This window comes from Cheilinus undulatus, linkage group 6, assembly GCF_018320785.1.
Source record: "Cheilinus undulatus linkage group 6, ASM1832078v1, whole genome shotgun sequence".
NCBI lineage: Eukaryota > Metazoa > Chordata > Actinopteri > Labriformes > Labridae > Cheilinus > Cheilinus undulatus.
Window position 1 is genome coordinate 5,826,390 of NC_054870.1, and position 20,246 is coordinate 5,846,635.

Here is a 20,246-nt window from a genome sequence, read left to right on the forward strand (position 1 = left end):
TTGAGTGTAATCACACCAGTTGTCTTCAGATTTTGCTAAAAGCCCTCTGTATTTCTGTCCTTTTGTAATTTCACTGTCTCAATTTTGCTAAATATTCTAGTTTATCTTTTAATGCTCCTAACATTTCTAATGGTCAGTTTTAATTTAGCTGTAGCGGACTCAGGATGTTTGAGGGGCACCTGATGCACTATAAAACTGTCAAAAATTTAATATGAAACAGTTACAAAACCTGGAGAAGATTGAACATGTTTTATTTTGATTATTTTGACTAGAACTTTTTAAAAACAGATGAGGAAGAATGAACTATTTAACCATTGCTTTCACAAAGATGCTTAAGGAAGGATGTTCTCATGGACATCATTAGACTTTTCTTGGGAGTGCTGAAACCACCCTAAATGTTCCTAATCCACCACCCCCCCACCACCCCAATTTAGATTTATAAAAGCATTCTTATTTCACTTAATGCATGGATATGTTTCCCAAAAAAAGAAAGAAAAGAGAGTGAGCCAAATAACTAGTAATAAATTAATGAATAAATTCTTTTAAGGTGTGATTAAAAAAATAATAATAATGTGCTATGTGCAACCATTACCTGCAACCCCCCCTGTCTTTCAATCTCAGTGACTTCCCCGGATGCTCTTAAAAATGAACTTTATACCAACAAATATAGCACTTACAGTAACTGCATTATCAATACTGTTAGGTGGCTTTTACACTAGGGGCCCGGTCCCTGATCCGAGTGCTCTTGAGCCCAAAGTCCGGTTTTCTGGTCAATGTGAATTTGAACAAACCACACCTGGGCATCAGGCCTGCTTGGAGAGGTGGTCTGAGGTGGGATTCGAGTAGACTGGCACAGTTGGAATGAGATGTTAATGCAACCACACCCGGGTACGGGACAGGGTGTCCTAACAGCTATATGACATCATTGTAAAAAATAAACTTCTTTCCTCGGTGTGGTGGTTTGTTCATATTTTTCCTGATTAAAAGGTGGAAATCATTAGAATCATTCAACAAGCAGTAAGGCTGTTGGCTCAAATTTTGGGGTTCAAATATGATTAGAATATTTAAAAACTCATTAATATTTGAAAGCTGAAGTTACTATTCGAGCGTGTTTCTAAAAATATTTTGCTGTTTACAATCGTTCTCGAGTCTCTCCCCTCTCTCCTTGGCCTCTTCTTCACCCATATGTAGGTGTAGGATCCAAATGTTTCATCACATGACACATGACATGATGAACAAAGAAGTTTTCACACTCCTAACATAGAGGCCCCACAATGGCCGCCACTGGGGATGTTTGAGGGGTTCTTCACCAAGGTGGTGCACACGCTGGTGGTGATTTGGGAAGTAAAGCTGATGGACGAGAGTAAAACCACAATGCCCACCGACAGTAACCCGCTGTCATGGTGGAAAATGTTCCCGTCTGAGTATCCTCTTCTGTCCCAGCTGGCACACCGTTACCTGTGCATCCCAGGCACCTCCATCAGGGCAGAGAGGGTGTCCTCCACGGCTGGGCAATAGTGACCAAAAAACACTCTGTTCTTAATTCAGAAAAAGTGGATCGCCTCGTGTTTTTAGGTAAAAACATGTAGGGACAAGATAGTACCAGCATTTTCAAATGTTTTGGTCACCATGATGTCATCACCGCTGTAAAGCAGTGCGATTTAATTTATTTTTGTTTGACATTTATTTCTAACCCGTTCGTTTAAAAGTTGACCATCGGTACCAAAATACCTGTTATGGCTCTAAAGGGTGCAGGTGGCTGTGTTTGCAAGAAAAAAGTACATACAAACTCACATTAACTCCTTCTGCTTTTAGCTCATGATTTCTTCATTGCAATCTGTAATGTAATATTGGAGGGTCCTCTTGTGGACAAATGTGTAACTACACGGTAATAAAAACAACTCATTGTTTCACATACATATTAATAAAAAATGTGCATAAATATTCAAATATCATTCAAAATCTGTAAAAAATGATAAATGAAATTTGAATGGGACTGTAGATAAATATTGACAGCCCTAACATGCAGTTTGTTATGACTCACCTTACAGATGAACACAAAAAAACCACAGTATCTGTGAAGCAGGAGACCATTTAATCCTCTGAGCTACACTTAGATGTGCAGATACAAAAACTATGTTGCTGTCACCTTAAGAGGGATTTTAAAAACTTCCTCAGTGGCACGATGGACTCTTTTGCCAGGTAAAAACACAAATAATCGTTGCTCAGGTCGTGACCCAAGTGGTTGCCATGGTTGCTTCTTCTTTTTTCTCCTCTTTGGTGGGTTTGTAGGCCAGCTATGTGCATACCGCCACCTGCTGTTTCAGACTTAGTGCATACGCAAGTGAGCCTGGGCACAGATTGATTTTGTGAGTCTGAAAGCAAACCAGCGGGGGGAGGAATCGTGCCTTAGTTCGAAACAATCGGGCCCAGCGTTAAAGCACCCTAAGATGTGTTCTCTGAGGTTTTATCCTCTGACAGGGCACCCTGCCCACTGTAAGGAAACCCTGCTATCCTATATCTTATCGTCCAGTAGAGGAGCTGAACTGAGGTCAAGTCATCATCTCTGGACACCCTTGAGAGCACATTTAATTTTATTTTCTGAAAGGGCACTAAGCAGTGCACTTTGACAAATGTTGTCTACATAGAGGGCACTTAAGTGAGCACTTTGTCTAATTTTGTCTATTCAGAGGGTACTTTATCATGTTCAGTGAGAGACTGCACTTTCGCATAGATTTCTTCAAATATAAAGGCCCTGTTTACACAATGTTTAAAGGTGAAAATGCAGCTTTTATTGTGTTTTGGCTGCTGGTCTACATGAGAAAGATGTTTTGGGTGCTTGGAAAGGAACAATTTGGAAATGAGCTCCAGAGAGAAAAGTTTTTAAACACCCCTGCCTCCATGTAGACGGGCATAATGACACGTTGTATACGCAGCAGTCATCTGAGCTGCAGGTCCGGTGTTTCCTCAATAATATTACTTTCCCAAGTTCAAACTCCTTCATACTGCTGCTAAAATGCTCCTCCTCATCTGATGAATCTGTCTTTAAAAACAACGATCATGAAGACAGAGAGACAAATGAGCATCCACTGAGGATCAAACATAACAAGAACAGTGACAGTAAGTCCTCACAGGTTTGTTTTCAGGCTCAGGGGTGATTCCTGTTATTCCATGGTGTTCTGCTGTATCTGGGTAATCATTTAACATTAAAGTGAACTCTGCCTTTATTTTAGTTTGAGCCGGTATCCTAGCAACAGACTCATTCGTCAGTGCAGCATCCAGGTGGTCCTGCTCCCTCTTCATGAGGGATTTTTCATCGGATGAGCAGAGAGGTGGTCGATGTGCTGTTTACTTTATGTTTCAGGCTGTTTGCTCTAAGTGGAGTTTATCGAGGCGATATTGTCTGACTGACCTTAATGATCGTGGCAGACGTCGACGGACAACGTCAGCCAACGATTTCATAAAAGAGGAAGAGGATGAGGCATTTCATAACACATGGAGAGGTTGTAGAGCTGTAGTACTAACCCAAGGCTTCAAAGTCACCCATGGGCCTTTTGTGAGTACTGATGACTCTTTAGAGTCTTCTTGGTATAAATATGGACGACACAGCTCCTGAAAAATCTCAGAAACTCAATTTTTAATCCCAATAGAATATACAAAGGCAGATCAGATGTTGAAACTGAGACATTTTACCATTTCATGAGAAATTTTAGCTCATTCTGAATTTGATGGTAGCAACACATCTCAAAAAAGTAGGGACAGGGCCATGTTTACCATTGTGAAGCATCCCCTCTTCTCCTAACAACAGTCTGTAAACGTCTGGGAAGTGAGGATCAGTGATGGGAATTCTGGCTCTGTAAAAAAATCTGGATTATCCGGCTCAGTTCAGCAAGAAGAGCTGGCTCTTTCTGTCCCAAAGTGGCTCTTCATTCGGTACCACTTTGGCTCAGTGTAAATTTTGACAGCTGTTTTTGATTTTAGTCTTAATTTTAGTCTTTAAATGAAATGCATTTTAGTTTTAGTCACATTTTAGTCATTTCTATCTTTTTTAGTTTTAGTCTAGTTTTGGTCGACGAAAACTCAAAACATTTTAGTCTAGTTTTAGTCCATAAAAAGTCCTCACATTTTAGTCTTTACTTTCAGTCCAAGCATTTATTTTCTTGCCTAAATCTGGTACCAAATCATAGTAGTGTGTTCTCTGTCTAACCTGGGGTCCCTGCTTTCTACAGCTGAGAGGCAGAATAGATACAGATGCATTGCATTTTGACAGATTTACCCACAGTGGAGAAATATCACTGATTTTGAACGTCCAACAAAAACTTCATGACATTTTAGTTTAGTTTTAGTTATCTTGATGAAAACTAAACTTAGTTTTTGTCAGTTTTCATCATCACTGATCTATTTTTGTTTGTCCTGGTCTAGTGTTTGTCAAGGAAAAAAACGCTGTTGACGAACATTTTTAGTCATAGTTTTAAATTAGCACAGCTTTGGCTTTTAATAAATAGGAAACAAATAATTATTGACCCATGATTGAAAATGACAGCATGTATTTCTTGAAAATTGTTGGACTAAATCCTTTAATTCTCAGAATAACCTTAATTTTACACAACACTTTATATTTTTAGTTGTAAAGCACCATTTTTATAACCTTTTAATAAGTTGAATGCTGGAAGTCATTTTTTCCCCCCATTAAACATAAAATACGTTGCAAATAGTCTCTTTAACTTCGATTACAATATAAATTATAATAAAGCAAATGCTTGGTCAAAAATAAATTAAATAAATCTGTTTTCTAGATGGAGCACAGGGACAAAAATAAAGCAATAAAACTCAAAGAACGACCAAAGTTTCCCAATGTTTTGTATAAAAACTGTTACACAACCTATCATCAGTCGAACCTGACATACCAGATGGATTTGTTTAACATTCCCGTCTAGAAAACCTTAGATATAATGGGTTTGGGAAAGTGCAGAGCCTTTGAAAAAAAAACTTGGAGGGTGATTGGATAAACGTTCTGTCACACCTTTACGAGCCAATCAATGCAACAAAATACAACATTGTCGCCGCTACCAAGGTTCGCGTCTCAGCTACTGAGGAATAAACTCAATATAGAACTGCATAACACCAACCATGGCGACTGTAGACATGTCAGTACTCGACTTTTGTCGTTTTTGAAAAGAAAACAACTCACTGCTGTTCTTTGTTCTTTTTTAATGAAGAAATGTCGTCAGGTTCTGATAAAACTGGCGCTTTAGCAGCATCCATGTTAATGTCTTCCGCCATAAGCACCAGACTCTTGTTGCTGCCTGCTTATGTCACGCCTCTGCCGTGCCCGAAAGTATTGCCCCTTGTCGCTGATTGGTCCTGTCACTTTCTAACCAGGCCCAGACAGTTCAGACAGGAGCTTTGCAAGATGGATCACCAGTGAGAAAGACAGAAACAGACGTATCCATCTGCTTTGCAAGGTTAGCATCAGTCCTTATTTATAAGAAACTATTGTTTATGAAAACTGAGGAGCAACGTCATTGGCCCTTGTCATCGCAGGGGCAGGGGTTGGGGTGGGGGGACTTTCAGCGGTGTGCCAGCTTCCACTGGTCACGCTTAAAAGCTGGCACATAGAGCTGTCTCATTTGCAACCGACACTCAACCAGTGAGGAGACCAGTTGCTGTTTTTTTGGGAGAGGAATGTCTCACTGCTCAACAGTCCTGGTTCTTCTTTACTGGATTTTTCCTTTTCTTGTGCTCCAAATGTTTTCCAAAGAGAAAAAAGAAAACTGTTCTGTGGTCAGATGAATCAAAATATGAAATTCTTTTTGAAACCCACAGGTGTCATGTGATGTCCAGTGCCTTCAGGCTACATGTACTTAAAATCAGGTCCAAAATATGTCAGGAAACTCAACTTAAGTCCACATGTCAGTGTGAATGATCCACTGTCTGTATGAAACAGTATGGATCACTGCTGAGTCCAAATATCTCTAGTTTAAGCAGATATGAGTCTGTTTTCCTCCCGTTTCCTCACTGGGCAGACGGCTGTACGTCAGAATGTTTTGCCACTCGCACACTGAAAATGAGAACAGTGCAAACTCTTTGTATTGGTTGGAAGTTTTTGAATGTAAAAGATATACCTCAGCTCAGAAAAGGTGGAAAAACACTGTGTATTAAAACTTGTTAGGTTCTGCTGAAAGAGTGGACCGCCTAAGAATCTCAAATTAAAGAGCTGATGACTACGGAGCCCCAGACATGACATGATCAAAATAAAAATTAAATTGTGGCCACAGTATAGCTATAACTTGTGCATGAAATACAAATTCATGGCCACAAAATACCAATTTGTGGCCACTAAGTAGGTTTAATGTGCATACGAAATACTAATTAATAATATTAATATCATTCCTGGACAGTTGGGTAAGCAAATCGAGCACACCCTCCTATCCCGGCGTCCAAGTTGTACCTCCGCTGGTAAAGCAACCTGGCTCTCAATATTCTGTTTAAATGCCTCTCGGTAATAACAGTTCCTTGCAATGTCAGGCTTTTCAGAATGTCTTTGTGGTTCATTCCCAGCCTAAAATAAAATTCAATCACTATCCCTGTCCATCCTGTAGCTTTAGCCTCTCTACTGCCTCTACCTTACACCTTAGAGAAGGTGCGCTCGATTTGCTTACCCAGCTGTCCAAGAATGATATCAGTATTATTAATTAGTATTTCATGCATACATTATACCTACTTCATGACCATAAATATTTTTTGGGGCCATAAATAAGTATTTCATGTGTACGTTATAGCTATATTGGGGTCACAAATTGTTTTTTTTTTTTTTTACCATGTCATGTCTGGGGCTCTGTAGATGACAACAAAAGTAAGTTTGAGGATTTATTTCCATCCCAAGCCATGGTTTCTATGTCAACAAACAATTAAAGTAATAGGTTAACATACGCTACAAACATTCAATTTCTAATTTTTATCATTAACACAAACATGTTAAAGAAAATGCAGTCACTCTTACATGCTCATGGTCTGGGAGTGGATGGAGACCAGAGAGACCTCTGCATGGCTGATTTGGACCTTTAATACTGGCTGCAGGCACACAGGTGTTCCTGACACACCTGTCAGCAGCGATCACTCCTTCCAGAGATGTTCCACTACATTTTCACAGCATGTGAGAATTCACAACACTGTGATACACAGTTCTTCAGATGGTAAACTAAACTCTCCTAAAGTTGGTCAGGAGACGAGCAAAAACATCTTTTTTACCAAGAAAATCTTTCAGTGTGGTTCTTTGCTCTTCTACTAAAGAAATGTCCAGTTTGGATCAAAGTGCTGCTAGAGCTGCATCCATCAGCCTCCGTTGTTTCCAGTCTTAACTTCTCTTCCTCCTCAAATGACTCTGATTGTTTCAGTCATCCTCTGACTACACACAAGCCCATCAGCTTACAGCTTTGGAGATGGATCCACCTGACTACAGACATGGAATCTAGGCAGTCCATCAGCTCTGCGGGGTTAAATCACCACAGTTCAGTGCCATGGTGAGTCCTGTGTTATACCTGTTGAATTTAAGGAAAATACTCTGAGGTTCTCTGATAATCTCCTGTACTTTCATTGAACATCCTTGTTTGTTTCACCCTGGGAAAGTGACCCCACTGACAGCCGGGTGGGACTTCCTACCATCCTTCTCCTCAGACCGGGTCGTCACCTACACACGTCTGACATGAGAGGGAAGCCCTGCCTTTCCTCTCCTGGCTGTTCCTGGACCAGGATCCTGACAGCCAGAGGGGTGACTATTTATTTCAGAGCTTTTGTACTTTTGACCATTAAGCTTCAGGGTCAGGGTGAGAGTGACGGAGCACCTGGTCTGATCTGTGAGGTTTTATAATCGCTGAAACAAAGAGCACTTCACTCTCAGTAAAGAGGGAACACTGACGCCTGTGATTTCCTGCTGTGGTCCATGCTGCCAGCCTTCACCTCCTAGTTCTAGTTTTTATTTGTCTCCACTTGGGGCAAAGCTAAAAGCAAATATTCAGGGCTTTGGCCCAAACCAAGGAGGGTCCAAGCATGCAGACAAAGAGACAACACCTATGAGGGCCACAAATAGAACAGGATCATGCTGCTGTAGGGCCACTTTGATGACTTTTATCAATTATGTTCAAACCAATCCAGGTGAGGTTAATATATGCTTAGTGATGGAGGAAAAAAAAGCAGCCAACATATCAGCTTTACACTTTTTCCAACAAACCGACAATCATTTTGGAGTGTCCAGTCAGATTTCAGGGGGATCCTAGTTGGCCCTCGCTACCACTGGCTCCGCCCCTGGTGAGGATAAGGATGGCGCTCCATGCAACAGAGAGGGGGGGGCAATGACATCTCATTTCCACATTCAGACATAAAACAAGTAGTTCCTGCAGTCTAAAACGAGTAGACTGCAGGAACTGTTGGTGATGATGCTTGAATGTGATTGCGGGCCAAGTCTTCTGGTCCAGCATCAGTGCCTGACCTCATAAATGCTCCACAGGATGAATGGGCACACATTCCCACAGAAACACTCTAAAATCTCATGGAAAGCCCCTGAGAAACCCAGAGTACGGGATTGTTGTTGATTCATCGATGCATGCGTGTCAGATCATAGCGTTGGTGCTAGCGCCTTGGCTAACAGTAACTTTACTTTGGAGCTGATAAGTGTGTTGTTATTTTTGGGTCAATTTTAACCCCTTTTATCACCTTTTTTCACCGATTTTGCCTCTTCAAAAACAATTTTGCCACTTTTAATCAATTTTTTGCTACTTTTAAAATACCATTTTACCACTTTTTTCACCCATTTCTGCCACTCTTTTTTTTTTCTCCATCACCCCCAATTTCCATGTACAGCATGCGCGCCACAGATCGCCATACTGCGAAGCACTTCACTCCTTCTCTAGTCTATCAGAGCATTTCCATAGCCAGCGCTCATCCTGCTGATCAGGGCTTGTGTGCCGTGGCGCAGCGCTCTAGACTCACTTCCAGTGAGTGAGGTCGCTCGCCTTTTGGTCAGAACAAACCTGCGGCGCTTCGGTGCTCGGCGCGCACGCTGTATATGGAAATTTGGGTCACATTTTCTGTCAGCTTAGCTACTCTCCACCTTTTGTTGCCTCTGTTGACCCATTTTTGTCATTGTCTTTGCAAACTTTTTCTAAATTTGAACCAAAGCTCACAGTTTTTCACATCCATTTTTGCCACTTGTAACCCCTATTCACTAACCTGACACGCCAGATGGATTTGTTTCCCACATCCATCTGGGAAAGCTTCAGCAGGAAACGTCTGAGAAAAGGCAGAGGCTTTGAAAACTCCTCAGAGTGTGATTGGATGAACGTTCTGTCTGTCACATCTCTATGGGCCAATCAGAGCAACAAAACACGTGACGCAGCCGCTAGCAAGCTGCACGTGCGCAGCTACTGAGGAATAACACAAAACATAGCCACTGTAGACATGTAAGTACTCGACTTTTGTCGTTTTTGAAAAGAAAACAACTCACTGCTGTTCTTCGTTCTTTTAAAAAAGAAATGTCATCAAACTCTGATAAAACTGGCGCTTTAGCAGCATCCACGCTAATCTCTTCCTCCATAACTGCACCAGCTCTTGCTGCTGCTTGTTTACGTCACGACTCTGCTGCGCCTGAAAGTACTGCCCCTCGACGCTGATTGGTCCTGTCACTTTCTAACCGGGCCCATATGGTTCAGATGGGAGCTTTGCAAGATGGATTCGCCAGTGAAAAACAAGAAAACGGGCGTATCCATCTGCTTTGCAAGGTTACCATTCACCATTTTTGCCAGTTTTTGCCACCTCTAACAATTTTTAGCTCTGTCTTAAAGTGGACATATTTTACCCTTTTAAAACAAGTTTATGTTGTTTTCAGGGGTGACCCAAACATGCCTGTGAAGTTTGTTGCTGAAAAAAACACTCTAGTTCGTCTATAAACCCCTCTGTTTCAGCCCTGCTCAGAACAAGCTGTTTTTGTGGCTTTAAATGGTAATTAGCTCCCTGACTCCACCCCTGACTACACCCCTCTCAGGAAATGGAGACTCCTAATGTTACAATGTTACAGACACTTTTATCCACAGTTGAGGACCACACTGGGATTTGAACCATCAATCTCTGGACCAAAGTCAGCAGGGTAATCCACTGAGCTATCCAGCATCTCCACTGGCAGCTGAGAGGACGATCAGGAGAGGAGGGCGGGACTTTCCTCCAAGCGGGGAGGGCCAACCAAACCTGGGGGCGGGTGCTTACTCCCCATGTGACATCATGAGAGGAAAATCTGAGAGTGGCTTGTTTCAGCACACATTTTCTGAAGGGTGGGTGGAAGGGAATAGATTTTTCTAGTATTTGAGGGGAATTTGGACAGGCCAGGGGCAAAGCCTGAAAATGGATTTTTGCATATTATGGTGGTCTTGGGTACAGTCACATGGTGATGTGTCCTTGGTGGTGTAAAAGTAGACTACTATAGTCCATTTACATTTCTCTCTTTTTTTTTTGTCATAAACATATTGTTTGTGGAAACATTGATATTAAATACTGTTAAGTAAATGAATCTCGGTTGTAAATGACCAAGTGATGATGTGTTGTTCTTGAACACGTTAGCTCTACAACACAGCTCTTTTATATTAGCAGCAGGAGCTAGCCCCCGTTTGAGTGCCAGTTTCCTTTCTCCCATTTTTGTTGCTAGTTAATCCAAATTTAAAAAGTCAAACTGATACCAAATGAAGAGCTGTTTGGGGGGGGGGGGGGACTATCTTTTATTACTGAGCTGAGACAAATGATCCAGAACTCTAAAGCAGGGGTTCTCAACCTTTTTTCTCAGCCCCAAAAATAAAGGTGCCATAGACCGGCTGTACCTGAAGGGGGCTGAACACATGTATTCAACCCTCTGCAGGTACAGCCGGCCATTCAAGAATAGTCATGTGCAGACAAGGCGGTCCATAAGGGGGGATAAGAGGGGGAGCTCTTTGGGGCCCAGTCAAACTGGGGGCGATGGAGGTCAGCAAAATCGTGGTGCATTGTAAAGTTAAGCTGTGATATCCATGTTTTATATTAATCTGAATAATAGCCACTCTCATCAAAGCAACAAATATCTTTATTTGTGCTGAAGTATATAGCTGTCTTAAAAATGTAAACCCCTTTTCTTAAAAAAAGAATTAAAATTGGTTAGAAATGTTATAACAAAGGTGGTGAAATGGAGTGTAAAACTAGCAGAAACAGGTTAGAAGAGTTAAAAAATAGAAGTGGCAAGAAAAGCCAAAAATTGCAAAACAGGGTTAAAGTGGCAAAAACAGGCACGAAAAGGTGGTAAAAAGGGATTAACAAGTGGAGAAAATAGGTTTAAAGTGGCAAAAATGTGTGGGAAATTTGGTGAAATGGGATTTAAAAGTAGGAAAATGGTTTAAACTTGTTAAAATGGGCATAACACAGTGTAATGTGGTTAAAATGGACATAAAAAGTGGTAAAAAGAAGAGGTAATAGTGGCAATAATGGGTCAACAGAGCAAGGAAAAGGTGGAAAGTACCCAGAATTGTTTAGAGGTGGCAAAAGAGGGAGAAAAATGGTGGAAAGGGTTTAAAATTGACAAAAATGGGTTTAGAGTGGCAAAAGTATGTTAGAATTGGCAAACATTAGTGGGAAAATGATGGTATTGGGTTAAAATTCAGCAAAAGAGATTCAAAATCTTTATCAGTCTTTACTCAATTCTGCAATACGTACAGGAGATGTAGAGGATCAAATTGCTTTTCTCTCTTTCTTTTTCTCTCTTTTTGCTCTCAAAATTGAGATATATTAATAAAAATTACAATTTGGACTGAGACAACTAACATCAAATATTTACAATGTAAGCAATAAAAATCAGTTTTTATCCAAGCAGAGCAGTGTAGACAGTAGTGCAATGGAAGTCGGAGAAGACCTGAGTAGAATACAGTAAAATATGATAGCAGAATACGGTGACATAAAATAGTAAAATATGGTAAAATTAAATAGTAAAATACGGTAAAATAAAATAGTAAAATACCATAAAATACAATAGTAAAATATGGTGAAATAAAAAAGTAAAATATGGTGAAATAAAATAGTAAAATACAGTGAAATAAAATAGTAAAATACAGTGAAATAAAATAGTAAAATACAGTAATATAAAATAGTAAAATACGGTAAAATAAAATAGTAAAATACGGTAATATAAAATAGTAAAATACGGTAAAATAAAATAGTAAATACGGTGAAATTAAATAGTAAAATACAGTGAAATAAAATAGTAAAATACAGTGAAATAAAATATTAAAATACAGTGAAATAAAATAGTAAAATACAGTGAAATAAAATAGTAAAATACAGTAATATAAAATAGTAAAATACGGTAATATAAAATAGTAAAATACGGTAAAATAAAATAGTAAAATACTTTGAAATAAAATAGTAAAATACAGTGAAATAAAATAGTAAAATACGGTAATATAAAATAGTAAAATACAGTGAAATAAAATAGTAAAATACAGTGAAATAAAATAGTAAAATACGGTAATATAAAATAGTAAAATACGGTAAAATAAAATAGTAAAATACGGTGAAATAAAATAGTAAAATACGGTAATATAAAATAGTAAAATACAGTGAAATAAAATAGTAAAATACGGTAATATAAAATAGTAAAATACGGTAATATAAAATAGTAAAATACGGTGAAATAAAATAGTAAAATACGGTTAAAGCAAAACTGGTGTGAAGTGGCAAAACTGGGTAAAAAAAAAAAAAAGAGATAAAAATGGATCCAAATTGTACAGAAATCGAAATTGTGGGAAAAAAAAATCATTGAAAAAATATTCATAGTTGTAAAGGCATCTGGCGAACCCCTCTAAGTGTCTTGCGACCTCAAATGGGGTCCTGACCCAGAAACACTGCTCTAAAGAGACAGATTTCCCATCAGAATGAGTGAGACTGGACTGACAACAGCTACAAAGACACAAGCAAGAAAGATCAGGTTTTACTGAGACTAACTGGACAGAACCGAACCGGACCACTTGATGAAAATGGATCATATGTGAGCGTTGTCTGACTCCGCCCCTCCAGACTTTAGACCGAGGTTATTTTTCTGTGAGCTTTTTAAACTTTTGACCTGAACATGTCACTACCTTAGGACTTAAAAATAACTGAGTGAACAGTTATCGCAGCTGTAAACAGCAAACCTTTTCATGTTTTGATAGCGCTTCTCTATGCAGAAATCACTTCCTGTCCCCCATCTGGAGTTCTCCACTTTGACATGAAATCCTCTTCACACAACCTTTTTAGAAATGAACTCCCATGTGTGCAGGCTGCCTGGATTTGGGTCTAGTATGCGGCTCCTTTCCCGTATGCCATTCTCCGATGTCTCATCCCTGTTCCCGACTCTATCTTCTAACCCTCCTCCATAAATAGAGACATGAAAAACACAAAAACTCAAATCAAAAGTGACCATGGGCTCCAGCGAGTTGTTTGGACACCCCTGCTTGTTTCCTGTATATTTTAGACGAGCAGAATCATCTGGAATGTGGACTACTGTGATATCTGTGTAAACAACAGCAGAGCCAAGTCCCCTCTGAAAGCCTCATAATGTGAAAAATACCATGGAAGGATCCAGCTCTGCTCTCATGTCTGAACTTTAATGTGCTAATGATTTATTGGAGTAAAATACATCCACTTACATCCCCTCCCTGACAAGTTCAATTCTCCCTCCACTGATGTGACTGCGTGTATCTGCACATATTAAAGTGTGTTAGCAGACCCATAAGCCAATGCAGCGTGTTTGATCTCCCTAACATCCTGTGGTTTTGTGATGCTCACCATAATTAAAGTCAGATGGAGCCCATTTGGAGATCCAGCACGGATTAACCGGGGCCTGTGTGACAAACCCATCAGCAGCAGCAGCAGCAGCAGCAGCGGCGGCGTGTGGGACTGGCTCGGAGCTGTTTCCCAGCAGAGGAGCCCCTTGAAAAGTCATCTTCCAAACCGCACTCAGGTGGCACCGTTAAGAAGCAGCTGGAAAAGCTATCTGACTGTTTACTTTCTGTCTGTTTGGCCCACTTTTCCCAGGCATGCGTGACTCATGTTAGGTAATGATCAAACCTTATTTTGGATCACGACTGAGACTTATCAAAACTTTTTTTCAGCCTGGGGTCAGAAGGTTTTTCATCTAAATTAGATTAAATACTAAACTAAAAACAACTGAGTAATGACCCATGCTCTGAGATGTATTTATCAGTAAATTTTCCTTAAAATGAAACTAAAAACCTGGCACTACATGGAAGACGTACTCTACTATCCTAGTAGCCTATCCTGGATAGGTGAAGCACCTTCAAGAAATGTCTTTATTTTCTTATTGAATTATCATTGAGGGGTAAACAGTATGATGGTTAGCATTCAAGCTAGCAGTAATACATGAGCATAATTGGATTAAGGAGGACAAAAGACGTTCAGTATCGGGTTTACTGGTGTTGATTTTATCATTAAAGTCTCCAAAAGTCACACAAGTTCCAGGCTCACTGAAAATGCTGCCGCAATTGATTCAAAGGTATCAATAGCGTCAATGGGAAGGCACAATGGCTAGCTTCAAGAGGAAATACAAGTAAAAGGCAACGATTTATGGTGCAAAAGTTATTTAACTTTGGATAAACTGTGTCACTTCTTGTTGTGTATAACAGCACTGGTCTGGAAGGGATTTTAATGATCACATTCAGGGAAAAACTGTCCCGAAGCAATTATTCTTTGCTGCTGCAGTGGGTCCTTTGGTTCTTCTTCACTGCTCTAAAAACCGTAGCTTGTGCATACAATGTTTTCAGCAGAGAACAATAGATTTCCAGTTTATAGCGCTAACAGTTAGCATGGCTAAATGAAGAAAAATATAATAATAATATGGTATAAAGTAAGAAAATTAGTGTTTTGTGTTTGGTAGATTATTTAAGCTCCTCAGGGTACCAGAAGCACAAAACAAGAGTCAATAGCAACAGCAAAATAAGCTGTCATCTTTCATGAGTGCAACCCACATACTCAGCTCTGCTGCTCATCCCACAAATGTATGTTCCTTACAAATGTGGCACCATTTAAAAGGGAAATAAACAGGCTTTCCAACTGTATAAAATTTATTGCCAAGAAGCATTGTTACAACAAAGAAATAATGTACTGAACACAAATTTCAGTGCGATTCTCTGTCAGTGTCTTCTTTTAAAAAATAATTCAATATTTCTCTAACACTGAAGGCTTTGCTCTGACCGTACTCGCTCCGAGGGGGCGGAGCCTACAGACAAACAGGTACAGACAGCATCGCTGTAAATGTTAACTTTAACAAGGACAGACATTCACAAAAAAATGATTATTTAAATCAAAAAATTAATCTAGGAAGTGAAGAGTGGATAAAATACACATCATGAGCTTCATATCAACTTCAGAGTAAGGCAGTTTTGATGGTGCCAAAGGACTTTAACCAATTAGAATTTCAGGAAACAATATTCTTTGATCTTCTGCTCTTCTGACAAGACAATGGTATCACAAGAAACACGCTCACATGCAAACATCTCTCTCAGCACCCCCTACTGGCAACAGGAAGTGAGACAATGGGGTCATTCCTCTGATTGTGAAAGAAAGGCTTCAGTAATTGGCCACAACACAGACATATTTTATTGAAGGATATCTCCCCAGCAATGTTGAGCACTTCAATACCTTGCCAATTCGACAGGAAGAAAGTGCAACACATACCAAACATCTTTACCTACAAATCTCACATGCAGGATCAAGGTCTGCCTCTTTATTTAAATGTGAATTCTATTGTTTTGATGCAGCACCCCTACTGGCAACAGGAAGTAGCATGATAGGGCCATTTCTTTATTGGCAAGCAATTCATTATCACGCAGTTTGACAGGAAGTCGCTGTGACTCATATATTAAACTTGTGATTTGCATAAAATCTGATTTAAATGTGTATTAACTGAAAGTCCGCGGACAACTATTCCCACACTGTTGTGGCACACCCCGACATGCACCTGGGTGTGAGGGCCTTCAGTGCTGCTTGCAGCCCTAGTTTTGACTTATATCGCTCTGTAGGCTGGCCATCATTGAGTCAACATAGTATTCTTTTTATTAGAAATAAAGACAAGACAAAAATAACGCTTAAAATTGCTTTAGATTTTAATGGCATTATACCTCGATGATACCCACTGATTAAATGTGAAAAACATTACCCGGTTAGCCAGCTAACCTTTGGATTGCTCAGTGACTGGTCGACTATCAAAGTCGTTAGCACAGTGATACTAAATGCAGAGCTCTTTGGTGATGACTCGTGCTCTTTAAAGTCTTACACATAATTCCCCCAGAAAAATCCTCAATAAAGGGAAATTTTGACGGCAGAAATATTCCATTGCAAGTCACATCAGTGAGTTTGTTTCCACATGTATACAGTAGGCTCTGAGGGTCAAATTTAACCTTTTTTTGTTGTCTGTTTATTTCCATCAGATGTGTACAGGAAAGAATATGACTGATAAATATCACTGATTCTTCTAAAAGAGGCAAAACAGGTTCAGAACTTGACATTGTATTTTGTTTTACTAGTTAAATGGATATTTATTTGTGTAGGCTGAGATCTTAACTTATCAGTTGCGTAAAGGAAAGGATTTTTAATTCAACATTTTTACTGTTTTTGCACATCATATCAGGATTGTTGTCAACTCTGTCAGACACACTAAAATGTATTACATTTTATCTCTCTATAATTCAAGATAAAGGTCATGTTTTCACTTATATTATACTGGTAGTCAGTCATGATACTTGGAAATAAAATAAATTATTTTCACTTGTTTTTTCACTCATCTGCAGCATCCTATCTTGGGAATTTATGATTGTCATTATTTTGATATTAACCCCATTAAACCAATGTTGTTAATTAAATAAGTTAGCATATGGATTAGCTGGTGTTTTAACAAATAAGCAGTATAAAATAAACAAAGGATAATGCATTTTTTTTCTAATGAATAAAACCGTCACCTGACAGAGTTGACAGTGTAGATAAAATTGATGTCTTAAACAAGCATTTTAACCCAGATAATAATCTCAGTCTAATACAGATAAATTTGGATTGTGGCTCTTGCTCTCTATCAGTGTCATCCTTCACCAGAGCTGTCATCCACCGCTCCTCACTTCAACCCTCCACAGATTGTTCCACCAGAAACCTGCGCCTGTCTCTACAGGACGAGCTCTGGCAGTGACGCTGTGAAGATACGATACCTGTGAGGGAAAGAAGCAGGATGAAATCAGAGGAAGAGTTCAGGAAAGTGTAACCAGGAGCAGCAGGGGGGTGATAACACTCCTGACAGTCGTCATCAATCTCTCTCAGACTAAATATTAAACACTTTTCAATATGTTTATAGGTGGAGATGGATCAAATACATAGATAGCGATAAACTGTCTTCCTGGCGTGCCTCTTTAACAGCTTTTCTCCCACATGTTGTCATTAGCATGCATTTAGAGGACTGATGCACTGGTATACCATCTGGAAAATAAACCTTGTGGGGTTGTTTGATTAAAATTTAACCCATTTCCCCTAAAACTGGATAAACTACACAGAGAAACTGTTCCTGTCTGTAGAGCTGTGTAGCATTGCTAGCTTACTGGTTCTCCAAATGCTGAGATTCTACCGCCAAGTACCTGATATAACAAACTTCAAAAATACCAAAATATCCCATCTAGGCTTACCAATCGGTATCTGAATGCCAAAAACAGATGTGAACCCCTGTTTATACAGTGTTAAAACAGATGTGTTTGTTTTATTATTCATAAAGACTGAATTGGAATGAGCTCAGTGCTAAACTGAAAGGAAGTTGAACGGAAAAATCTCTTTTACCAGACGCTGATGATCATCCTGGTGTTTGGTGTGACATACTGATCGAGCTAATCTGGTTTTCTGTTAACTTGAAGCTATCTGCTTTCTGTGTACAACCCCAACTCCAAACAAAGGTGGGACCCAGAACATATTAGATGTTGAAACTGAGACATTTTACCATTAAATATAAAATATTAGCTCATTTTGAATTTGAAGGAAGCAACACGTCTCAAAAAAGTAGGAAGTAGGAACGGGGCCATCTTTACCATTGTGCAGCATCCCCTCTTCTTTAAACAGCACTCTGTAAAGGTCCAGGAAGTGAGGAGACCAGTTGATGAAGTTTTTGGAGAGGAATGTTGTCCCATTCTTGTCTGATGTAGGATTCTAGCAGCTCAACAGCCCTGGGTCTTTTTTGCCGGATTTTTCCTTTTATGATGCTCCAAATGTTTTCTGTTGGTGAAAGGTCTGGACTGCAGGCAGGATAGTTCAGGACCTGGACTCCTCCTGTGAAGCCATTCCGTTGTGATGGATATGGTTTAGCATTGTCCTGCTGAAATAGTCAAGGCCTTCCCTGTAAGAGGCATTGTCTGAATCAGAGCATGTTGCTGTAAAACCTCTTTCTACTTTTCAGCACTGATAGTTCCTTTCCAGATGTGTAAGCTGCCCACACCATCGACGCTAATGCAACCCCATACCATCAGAGATGCAGGCTTTAGAACTGAGCCAGGAGAACAAACTGGATGGTCCCTCTCCTCTTTACTTTGCAGGACATGGCATCTGTGGTTTCTACAAAGTATTTAAAATTTTTACTCATGTGACCACAGAACAGTTTTCCGTGTTGCCTCAGTCCATTGTAAATGAGCTTTGGCCCAGAGAAGACAGCAGTGTTTCTGGATCCTGTTCATTTCTTCTCTCTATGATTCAGCTTTAACTGTCATTTGTGGATGGCACAGCCAACTGTAGTGACAGACGATGGTTTCTGGAAGTGTTCCTGAGCCCATGCAATGGTTTCCAGTTCAGAATCATGCCTGTTTATAATAAGATTTCTCCAGATTCTCTGAATCTTTTGAGGATATTATGAACTGTAGATGTCTGGAGATTCAAAGGCTTCACAATTTTACTTTGAGGAACAATTTTCTGACTCAGTTTTTCATCCTCTGAGAGACTCTGCCTCTCTAAAATGCTCCTTTAATACCCAGCCATGTTACTGACCTGTTGGTAATTAACCTAATTAGTCGTAAAATGCTTCTCCGGCTGTTACCACTTACTTTTCCAATCTTTTGTTGCCCCGTCCTAACTTTTATGAGATGTGTTGCTGCTACCAAGTTTAAAATGAGCTAATAGTGTTTCATTTCTCATTTTTTAAACATCTGATATGTAGTTTGAGTTCAAATAAGAATAAAATATGGGTTTATGAGGGTTGGCAATCATTGCAGTCATTCACTCAGGACAAAATCTGACCAATCAGAGGCGACTAAGAAAATCCTTAATTGGGACGTCCCTGTCTAAGAAAAGGTTTGGATTTTTGTTTAAGTTGGGGATTATCTTTTTGACATGAATACCAGTCATGGAAAAAATGATCACGATAGAGTATTAGCAATCATTTTGAACTGTCTCTCCTGTTAGTGTGATTTCTTTGGCCCCCTCCCTTCAGGCTGACACCCCCTCCTCTGCAGACTCTGTCACTCCATAAAACATCACCTGACCTCCTGTTTTACTCCCATCATAATTCCTGCATCCACATGAGGTTTTTGTCACCTGAATGTAAACAAATGATCTTCTTCTACGGAGGAGCGTCTGCTCAGACAGGACACTGGGGGCGAGGTGGAGGGGGGGTGGGACAGGAAGTGGAGTTAAAGTTTGAACAACCTGATCTGCTAGGCCTGGATACCTTATTCCGGGTATTTTTAGCCACCAGACGCTGGAACACTGCTCTGTGGCAGACAAAAAAAAAAGTGCTTTTAGAAGTCTCTCCCCAAGGAGCCCTGAAATAGCCCCCCAAATCCCCCCTCATCTGCTCCTGGAGCCCCTCGAGTGTCCCCTGAAAAGTCTCAGATCAGAGCGGGGGCTGTATCGAGGAGCCGGCATCAGGTTTCGGTCTGATAGACGGGCAGACGGACCTCTTGTGTCAAAACAGGCCCTGAGAGTGGCGACAAAGCCCGGGCCACCGACCTGTCCCTGCTGCCAAATCCTGCATTCCAGCCGTGTATTTTTAGTGCTGGCATTTAAAGTTGGCAACACATTACAGCACATACTCATAGCATGTGCACTATTTCCTCTTCCTGTAAAAGACAGCACACATCAGCGCCCATTATAAAACGGCAGCTAAAAATGATGCATGTTTACTCTGGTAGAGTCATTTCACTTCACAAATATACGAGGAAGGTTGAATC